The 11,520-nt window shown below is 31.3% G+C and overlaps 1 long non-coding RNA gene across 1 annotated transcript; it reads left to right on the forward strand.

Moving 5' to 3' along the window:
* The first annotated feature begins 408 nt into the window (after nucleotides 1–408).
* Nucleotides 409–2,919, forward strand: LOC134701001 (uncharacterized). The gene is made up of 3 exons (XR_010104007.1): nucleotides 409–622; nucleotides 2,027–2,203; nucleotides 2,812–2,919. It is a non-coding gene; the product is annotated as an uncharacterized LOC134701001 (long non-coding RNA).
* Nucleotides 2,920–11,520: the final 8,601 nt, after the last annotated feature.

Raw genomic sequence — 11,520 nt, forward strand, 5'->3', positions numbered from 1 at the left:
CATTGTAAATGTAGTACTCTGAATATTACATTTAGTGATATGATAGACATTTTTCGTATGAATACCAAAAGAAAAACCCAACAAAATACCAAGATTCAAATGTGTACAGACTGCAAAAGACTCATTCGCATCATAACCTTGAAAAACTCATTTATATAAGAAATTAATGAGTATAACTATTAAGGTCCCAGAATTCTGAAAGGTATTGACAAACCAATTTTTTTGTAAAACGTAACTTAATAATAGTTACCACGTCAATTATAATTAGAAATATCCTTTAGAGCCACAGTCGTCAAACGTCATTTTTTGTTAACCGAATATACGATTGTAAAAAAGTAAACAACAAAAATGATTTTTATTTACCGAGCATATATTTTTAATGTATTTCATCGAAATTAAGATTGCAGAAGCACAATTGATGATCTAAATTACCATGGCAACATCAATGTTACACGAAAAGGCACTCAGTGTGCTTATTGGAATACAGTAAAGTATCTCACAGAAGAAAAGAATTATTGTAGAACACCTGCAGGAGATGGTGACAATGGTGGTGGACCATGGTGTTATGTATATTATAACAATCACGTTTATTGGGAAAGATGCAACGTTCCAGTTTGCTATAGTAAGATTCTGTCATATATTTTATGCTGGTTACTTTTTTTGACTACACGCTTGGTTTTATTCAATTTGATATTAATTCTATTGATATGGTTATATTCAGATTTTTCTCTGATCAAAAGGTGGTCTTTCTATCTTTGACTATTTCATTTGATGATTTGTTTTGTATAACAAATTGTTTACTTTGTGTTGTTTTATTCTTATCGCACATGTGCTTAGTTATTTAGTAGATCTGTTATTTTGATTGCAAGAAACCAATCATGGTGTATTTGAAAGTACTTTGTTTTTAAATGAAATGCTACATAAATAACTGGACGTGATCTTCCTTAAAAGGGAGGCGAAACAAGAATTTTTAGGTACAGCCAGTCATCGTCGCATTTTCTGCTGCCGATAAATTGGACCTCGTTTCAAATTACTCACATCTTTTTGCGGTATAAAGTAAATAAATACTAATTACAAAATCAGATCTGTTGATCATTTATTTGTGTCCGCTATCTGTTTGTCAAAGTTTGACATAACTAAGCATGGAGAATGACGACTGTATAGAAAAAGACGCTTACGCTATAGTTGCATCCATTCTGCATGAAGTACGTACAATTTTCTAAGTTTTCATTTAGAAAAATTAACATCGGTAAACCAATGTTGTGTGTAATTTATCCACCATTTTTTTCTTGGCAAAGTTAGCGTACAATTAATTGAAAGATTGCACTAGTGCAATACATCTGAAAATTTCATGACGTCGTCAATGACAAGATCTGAGTTAAACCAATTTTTACTTTCAAATATTATATTGCTATACTATAAAAGGGTTATTGCATGAATATTGGGGAATATTGTCCCTTGTAGAAATTATATTGCACTCGCAAGCTCGTGTAATATATCATTCTACTCGGAACAATATTCATGCAATAACCCTATAAAATATATAACGTATATGAAGATATGTAAGTAAATTATAGCCTAAGTTAGATTTCAAATCGATTTTAATTGACAAAAATAAGGAGCAAAACATTTACGACATACGTAAACGTTCAACAAACCTCTACCATGTGGTCATGGCAAGTATATAATTGCACAATAATAAGCTCGAATACACCAAACAACTTTCATATTCCTGACTTGGTATAGTAGTTTCTTTCTGAACAGTATTCAAACAAATTGAAAACAACGTGCGAACAAAACATACAGACACAAACAGTGTTTAATTCATTAATATACATTGGCTTTGAAACGTTAGCGTAAGAGCGTTCCTGGTGCCGAGACATTTATAAAGTTTTATTTTCAATTACATAATGTGTTGACAGTTTTTCTATAACTCTAAGAATTGTAGCACATATATTAGAAGTTATCATCTTTTATACTTAAATTTCACAAATACGAAATATATTTTAGAATGTATACTTCATAGGTGAAGTATGTCCCGACCTGGCAGTACACAATTTAGAAACATTAGACAGAAAAACAAGATATCAATATGGAGAATCTGTAATCGTGTCCTGTAAATCTGGCTACAAACGTATAGGAAACAAATATTTAACATGTCTAAAGTCAGGTCACTGGAATGAATCAATACCTAGGTGTGAAGGTAATTTTGCGTTTATTTGTTATTTATGGTCAAACTATGTTCCTTGTATTTTCATAATGTCTGCATTTGTACTTTGAAAATTGAATGCCAGATATTCCTGCCCTTTTAGTTTGATTTGAAGATTATGCCATTCCATCGAATATTTTTTTATCTTGATATCTTTATTCAAAATACATTGACGAGTCGTTATCATTTGTTAACTTCTGTTTTCTCAAAATAAAACAATTGGTAGATAATTTCAAAATAATAAGACTTGAGAGCAGGAAAGAACTACTATAATTACCGAAAAGATACTAATTAGTCTGTTCTGTACTTAATATTTCTTTTGTAAGTCTGAAGAAATAATTGTTTTCTTTTTATCTCTTGTGAATTATCTTCGAGTTTAGAGTTTATCAAAATTCATCAAAGATGTCATGATTGTAATAGTTTGCGAGATGATTATTTTTTCAAGCATAAGCTTGTAAAAGACTTTAGATATTGTTTTTGACCTTAATTACTTTTAACATTTAATGTACATTCCTATAGATCTAAATATAATGCCATTCCACAAAATACACGCTAGTTAAAAAAATTTATTTTACGAATACATATATATTCAATATTTTTAGATGTGAATGAATGCTCAACTAACCCTTGTGAAAATGGAGGAAAGTGTATTGATGGAGTAAATAGATACACATGCACCTGTCCTGGCAATTACTTCGGTTTTAATTGTCAATATGGTATGTTACTATATTATATATCATTATTGGGCTTTATCATCCACACTTTCTGACTTTCTTTCTATACTAATGATTACATAATTCACTTTTTATTAAATCTGAAGTCGGCAAACGGTATTGTGTTGGTTATTTATGGGGGTTTATTGTTTTTATTTCAGTGTGAATGCAATTGTGTTTTTTTGATAAAAAAAAAGAACCCTGCAGTAACATAATATGTGATCTATTGTTAGGTGTTTATGTATTTTAATAAATACGTTATACTCGCGTTGCATTTAACATGTTAAAGACAATTTAAGACAATAACGTTCAATATAATACTATGTTTAAAGGTACTATATGTCTGTTTGTCTTGTCTTGTTTGTCAGCACAGCTTTTTGTTAAATCTTATTATAAGTGAAGTAAACTAGAGACGGATAACTAGTATGTTCACTTGTTTTGATATCAAGAAGCATGAATACGTTCAATCTTATCTCTATCTGAAAGACCAAAGTATGTTTTTTAAAGTATTTTATGAGAAAGAAGTTTGTTTTGCTCGTTGCGACTTTCGAATAAATAAACAATTCGTAAATGATTAAAAATCAGGTTATTGTATAAGTAGAGGGATGAGCTGTGATTACCCATTACAAGTTCTTATACTTTATCGTTTAATGTTATTCTATTATAGCACAAACCTTCAAGATTGCTCCAAAGATTCGTCTCGATGAAAAAATTACAGTTAATGAAGGATCAAATGTCAGCCATGTTCCATGTTTTGCGGAAGGAATTCCTGCACCAATTATAAAATGGGAGTCAATTGACGTATGTTTATCTGTTAAATTACTTAGTAGAGTTATTTAAATGCACCAGGAAAACATAAATCAGTCAAACTAGTTTAGACAATTTCCAGTGTTCAAATTGTACAATCCCCTTCACTTTTCACGAATGTGATATACAAGGGTCACTGATGAGTCTTTTGTAGACGAAACGCGCCTTTGGCGTTTATACTAAATTTACTCCTGGTATCTATAATGAGTTTATTTGTAATAAAAGACCAACACGGCTGCTTTCACATGTAGAGCAGGATCTGCTAACCCTTTCCGGAGCACCTGAGATCACCCAAAATTTCTGATAAGGTTTGTGGTTCTAAGTCTAGTTTTCTATGTTGTGTCATGTGTTTTATTATTTATCTGTGTGTCTTTTGCATTTTAAGCCATGGCGTCATCCGATCGTTATCGAATAATGAGATTGACTGTCAATCTGGTATCTTTCGCCCCTCTTTTACAAGGAAATTGCCGTATTCTTCCGGTACTCAACTGATGTTTGTTCGATATCAGTCCGTTTGCAGAAATTTGTCACATTGAGATTATCTATGTAAAATTAAAGAAATAAAAGCTGATACACTACATCTCTTTTCGTTAATAAATAACTTAGAGATGTATGCGACATTTACAAATTCATAAACAAAATATCTTTTAAGGTTTTGCCGAAAAAGAGCAAACTCATGAAACGTCACTTCATTTGTACAGACACAATAACTGAAAAGGGAGTACTTCCCAACTTTCAAAATCAATGCTTTCAGCATATCAAAATCTAAAATAATAGTATTTCTAGGTTTTTATCGGAAGCCAGCTTCCACACATTTTTAACTTGGTTTAATTATAAAGCAGGGGTTATGTTTACATTTACTTACGAAGAACTGACATACTAAATTTAATGATACTATCACTAGCATTCAAAATTAATTTTATGGTGAAATTGTTTTTGTCTGTTTTGAAATTCAAAATTAGCATAAATGGAAAGGTTATTGTGTATGCATGCAATACATTGTATGTGAATATTGAATTTAAAGACATACAATTTATTGAAATCCTAACGTTATTTTTCTACCATTTTTAAGAAATCATCAATGCCCTTCAATGCAAGACAGATTGGCCATTTCATAATATTTGACAATGTCACCGTGGTTGATAGTGGAATTTATATGTGTACGGCAAGGAATGAAATGGGATCTGATATCAAAGTTGTTCATATCATTGTAAAAGGTAAACATTGTTACAGTGCCTCAAATAAAACAATAAGGGCATGTTTCATGATGATACAAAGGTTCATAATTTTTTGAATTTTTATAATTGTAGTGAACCTGAATCTTTAAGGCTAAAGATGAAGCCATCAAAGAAAACAGGTTTATCAGTGTCAATCAAATCAGAACAGTTAGTAGTACGAATTTATTTCAAAGATGTACACGTAGTACATATTCATTTACTTTTAAGCAGTATTGTGTGAAACAAAGTATTTAGTGATTAAATGCAAATCGATCGTCACAGTACAATTAATTTATTTGTGAAAAGTGTAATGGTAAATTTATCAACTGAAATGTAAAATGTGTATTGTATGCTCACGTTTCCTAACGGATTAAACATATTAATTGCAGTTAAATCCCATGTTCTTCATACTGCGCCGGTTATTTACGCATTGACCTCTGTAAAAGTGGACTACTATACTAGTACAATGCTGTTTTGTAACGCTACTGGATATCCTGTGCCGTCTATTACTTGGATATATAAAAATGTAAATATTGTATAAAGTGCAATTTTTAAACGAACTTCAATGCAACATCTGATTTTTTTTACTCAATCATTACATTCCAAACGCATTTATTGTACCTTAAAATAATAAATCAACTTACTTGCTTTAACCGTCTTAACAGTATATAAAAACAAAATAAATTAAATACAGATAACCCAAAATTCAAAGTCACCCATCAAAATTAAAAAAAAACCCAAACTTGCTCACATCAAACGAGTTGAAAACAACCATCTTAATCGTGACTTGATACAGTTCCTCATGATGAACATCATGGATTTAGCCTAGCAAAAACAACACGGCCGAAAACAATAAGCATCCCAATGATTTTTTAATTATGGTACTGTCAGATTATTTTCGATTATTGAGTTTAAATGTCCCTCTTGCATCTTTCACCTCCCTTTTAAGTACATAATAGTCAATCAAAAGCAGTATTCAATGATCTTCAATCAGTGCTTATCTTATTATTTTAATGACTTTATTCAGCAGAAACAATGACACCCCAACATTTTGAAAGCCAACCATGTATAGTACTCGAATACGTGAGAAACCATGGTAAATATCTGATTTGTATTTTAGAAAGTGATACAATCATCTGGAAACAGTTTATCCGTACAGAATGTGACAAACTCAACAGTGGGGTATTACACTTGCACAGCAAGTAACGATGTTGGAACCAACCAAGTTAGAATATTACTCGAAGCAAGTTATGGTATGTTTCTCCGTATTCGATATTGTAAAACAACTTACGAATCTGAATGTTTAAATGATAAAAGCCTTCAACGTTTATTCGTGTCAATTAGTGTCTGCACTAAACAAATGTTATCATGCATTTTATCCACAGTATTCCTATGGACACCAATTGTACTCCTGTAATTGTAGACTTGTTTATATAGATTAGACCGTTGGTTTTCCCGTTTGAATGGTTTTACACTAGTAATTTTGGGGCCCTTTATAGCTTGTTGTTCGGTGTGAGCCAAGGCTCCGTGTTGAAGGCCGTACTTTAACCTATAATGGTTTAATTTTTAAATTGTTATTTGGATGGAGAGTTGTCTCATTGGCACTCACACCACATCTTCCTATATCTATTGTTCCTGTACTGTTACGAATCAGTTAATGGCCAAACTTAGTAAAGAACACCCTACATTTAAGTTAATGGATCAACTCGAAAACACTTCCGTTATCTGGTTGGTTTCTTTCTTCTTCATTAAACGTTCTATAACTCGCTACATATACTGCCAAAATATATCCAAAGGCACTTAACTCAATTATGTAAAAAGTCTAGAGAAATAATTGTCAATTCAAATATTTAAATATTTTCGTTCAACACGGAAAAATTTACGGAAAATGTAACATGACAAGGAAAATTTGTGATACTCTGGCAATGTCTTATTGCAAATATACCCAAATTGTTCGCAATGCCCTTGTCTATAGTGACATTTTTTTAAAACTTATAACCCTAATCTATGTTTCACTGGTAAACTATTATAAATTATTAAGTAAGAGATTCCGTTTCAACGTGTACAACCATTTGTACTAAACCTTTACCCATTTCTTCAATAGATGTACACATCTGGCTTTTAATACCTGTAAATTCAAACGGACTAACAAATTCTAACTTTCACGAAAGTGACGTTTACCGTTACCAAGTTTTTTTTATATTTATGCTGATTTATTTCATATGATCGTTTATACTGCATTCCTGTCACATACTGTTGTCAGTTAAGCAGTATTTTATCGTTACCATATAAGCTGAAGTTTATCTAGTCATTAAACAAAAATCCACCCACCATACTTCTATAAATGTCCTGTACAAAATCAGGAATATACAGTCCGTGTCTAAGTATGTTGGCTTTTGCTTTTTTGTACTTCAGTGTTTTTGTTGTTCCGTTGTTTTCCTCTAATAGTTGATGTGTTTTCCTTAGTTTACATGTTTTATCTTGATTTGTATTTGTTTAATCGAATTATGACTATTGAACAGCAGTATTCTATTGTTGCGTTTGTATTCTTATTCTTATAATCTTATCAATCCTTACACTTTTTCGAAAAGGTTACCGAATAAACACTGTTTTTGGATATTCTAATATTGTTTTTTATTGAGAGTTGCGTCCTTACACATGTTTAACATCACCATATTATATATATATATATATATATGTCTGTCACAAGACAGAACCCTGTACATATTGCTTGAATGATTTCTCTTTTTTCAATATAAGATACACCTCATATAGTAACGCCGCCAACAACAGCTGTTATTGTGCTAGGATTGTCACACAACTTTACATGTATTGCCACTGGACATCCAAAACCGTCAATAGCATGGTCCTTCAAATCAGTAAGTAATAACGTTTTACAAATAAATTGTATATTTAAAGAAATATATATGTACATTGTTGAAAATTCAAATTCAAAAATGAAAACTGTCCACAAGAGACCAAATGACACAGAAATCAAAGTTTACTTTTTTAGATGCCTTTTATAGTGAACGAGATCGTAAAAGCAGTATGTTATATTAAGGGTGACGATATTTTTCAATTTAAGATAAATGATTGTGTTTATAGAATAGTCCTGAAAATTTCGGCAACATTGATAAATTTACGATTTATCCCAAAGTAGGCTATTACCCATTCTCCAGAAACAAAGTAGCATCCGAAATAAAAAGATGAAACTATGAAAATAAAAACTTACGAAAGGCTTCATAAATTAAAAAGTTGTAGCATAAAAAGTAGTTACGTTTCCGTGCTTTATACAGCATGTGCTCCTTCAACGTTTATTGGCCCCAATACAATTACAAATCAAAAAGACAGACATTCAATTCTTAATGCAAATATAAACTTACATTATTTTTCTTTCACTGATTGTTCCCATAAAATGCACAATTCACAAGTCGCAACTAATGAGTTAACCGCCATTTAGAACTTTATCAATCAACAATTGTTATTCTTGTGGTTGTAGATTCTTCTGGTTTACATGACCATAAACGAAAAATCATTTAACAAAAAATGTATCTTAGTTTGCACAGGAGTCCATAAAGATGCCTTCTCATCACATTTACAACCAAGGACATATGTTGAATTTATTTGCTCTTAAAACACTTGAATCAGGAACACTAACGTGTACCGCTGTGAACGAATTTGGACGTGATAAAGCTACTGCCACAGTCATTTTCAGAAATCGTATGTATTACAAGTAGATAACTATTTAACATTTATTTATTGAAGTTCATTTTGTAAAAGAATATGCGTATACAAAGGATTTTACACAGTGCTCCTATGCTATTAATCTAAATCAAATTTCTCTTTCTTTTCTTAATGACATTAATAAGTTTGCGTTACTCAATTGACCTTTAAGAATGATAAACTGTGGTGACGGCATGAAAGGTATAACCAATCTGTACACTGATTGGACGAACTTATGAAAGTTAACAAAAAAAAAAAGAAAAACAAAAGAAGATATATGCTACAAAATATAGAAAATTATATATAAATTTAGGTCGAGAAGGTGTCGTTATTACCGCTGTCAAATTGTTTGGATTTGTAGGCTTGTCCTTTAATGCATTAGCTGGTATATATTACTGACAGAGACATTTATGAATATATAAATGAAGTTGTTGCTTGTAAATTGGACTATTAATAGATTATAATTATAGTGATATTGTTTAGATTGTGTATAAGTGTAGTCTTACTTCCAAGGCGTTAAATAATCGTAATGAATTCCAAATATTATACTTGAAGGAGGAACGTCAATATACACATAATGCAACTTGTATTAATTGTCAACCGCCGTAATATAACGAGCATATTTTTTTTCAGCTAGCACTACAAGTTTTGGGTAAACACGACGACAACTTGATAATTATAGAAAAACATTCATGATTCGTGTTTTAAAACAATTAATTCAAAAGTGAATTTGTTTTCTTGATGACATCATAATCTGCAATCCAATCTACATCAAACAATAAAAACCAGTTAAACGGATTGTATGAAGGAACAGATTAGAAGTATATAATTATAAATCAATAACAGGTAATGAAACACGTATACATGTTTAACCTCAACAATCCCGGACAGCTATACTATTAAAAAAAATGAATGAATAAATAAATCTTTCAAACATTTAAAAATAAAGTGTATTTTAAACATGTTTTGGTTATTCTGCATTGCTAGCCAGTCATTTTTTCCCTTTTAACTCTTTAGCGGCTTCCTTCGACTCATTTTCAGACTTATACCTCGAATTTGACATACACAGTCATCTCAGTACCAGAATCTATTGCAAACGTGACGATTTTAGTTTTGAAATTATCAATTTCCCCCACCTTAGTAGTGATGTACCAACTTCACCTGCATATGGAATATACATTTCCCAACGTATTCGGTTTTCAAGATCTTGCATCTCCTATTCAGACTTTGTAAAACGTCACCAGTGTCTGAGCAGAAAGTTGACGAACCAGGGGTATAACAAAGTTCATCGGAAGGTACCAAGAACTTGTTGATAAATATTCCGTATCAACTTCACAAATAATACAAGATAGCTCTTGAAGTATAGATTTTGCGTACTGACGTTGGTTATCATCTTAATAACGTGTTATAGTATTCTTTTATTTTTCTTTTTTTAATATTACTTTTACTGTTAAGTCAGTTTTTTGAGATATTCATTTGACGTGACTCTGTGCTTATGTAAAACATCATACTTTGAACGACAAAATTATTTCATTTATTAATATTACTTTTACTTATGGATCTTGTCATACTTTGAATGAGAAAACTATTTTATTCATTAATACTACTTTTTCTGTTAAGTCTGTTTTTATGATATACATTTGACGTGACTCTGTACTTATGTATCCCGTCATACTTTGAACCACACAATTATTTTAATTATTGTTATTGCTTTTACTGTTACATTTGTAAGTCTGTTTTTTGCAATATCTACTTTACGTGACTCTGCATTTATGTATGCCGTTATACTTTGAACGAGAAAATCATTTTATGTCTACCTGTGCGAATTTCAAACGCACAATTTTACACCAGTACTGAAAACCTTCCATCCTGTACGGATAGACTTTACATAGATACATAAAATCGTATAAGATAAACAAAACGAGGATGTTAAATTTGATGTATGCTTTTTTGTGCTTCTTCGTTACATTTGCTGTTTTTATAGTGATTTAGATGATAACACAATATTAATGTTGACTGCTGTACCCCTATTTTTGATATTTTTACTCTTTGAGTATGTTTGTTTTGTCCACGCATCGTTGACACTGTTATAATATTTGATGCGACTGTCATACAAGTGAGAGGTTTAGCTAGCTATAAAACCAAGTCTACATTAGAAAATGCCTGTACCAAGTCAGGAATATGACAGTTGTTATCCATTCGTTTGATGCGTTTGGACTTTTGATTTTGGAATTTTCCTTTTTGAATAATCCTCGGAGTTCAGTATGTTTTTGTTTTTACTTTATATTTCTGGTACTCTAAAAAGGCGCAACACTTTCCAAAATTAGAAATGATGACTTGATTTATAAAAATATGTTTTATTCTCTGTTGTTGGAAACAGTTTATTGATCTCGTAGTGTTTCGACAAATCTACAGTGAATTATTTAAAAGTATTGGAAAAGGTGTCACAGGGGCTTCTACACTAAACAACGTTTGAGTGGGACAGATACAACGTCTGCATTAACCTTAGTTTGAGTAAATCGATTCCAATTTGTCCTACAGGGGACATCAATTATATAATTAAAATTAAATCAAGGGTCAACGGATTATGTTATAAATTCTCGGGTAAATAAAGGCAACAGTAGTATACCGCTGTCCAAAACTCATCAATCCATGGACAAAAACAAAATCGGGGTAACAAACCAAAACCGAGGGATGCATTAAATATAAGAGGAGAACAACGACACTACACCGAAACGCAAAACACAGAGAAACCGACCAAGCATCAGACAAAACACCACGAGAATTACAAATATAACATGAAAACCAAATACATGAATTTGGGATAGACAAGTACCGTGCAACGTCTTAT

This window comes from Mytilus trossulus, unplaced genomic scaffold, assembly GCF_036588685.1.
Source record: "Mytilus trossulus isolate FHL-02 unplaced genomic scaffold, PNRI_Mtr1.1.1.hap1 h1tg000210l__unscaffolded, whole genome shotgun sequence".
NCBI lineage: Eukaryota > Metazoa > Mollusca > Bivalvia > Mytilida > Mytilidae > Mytilus > Mytilus trossulus.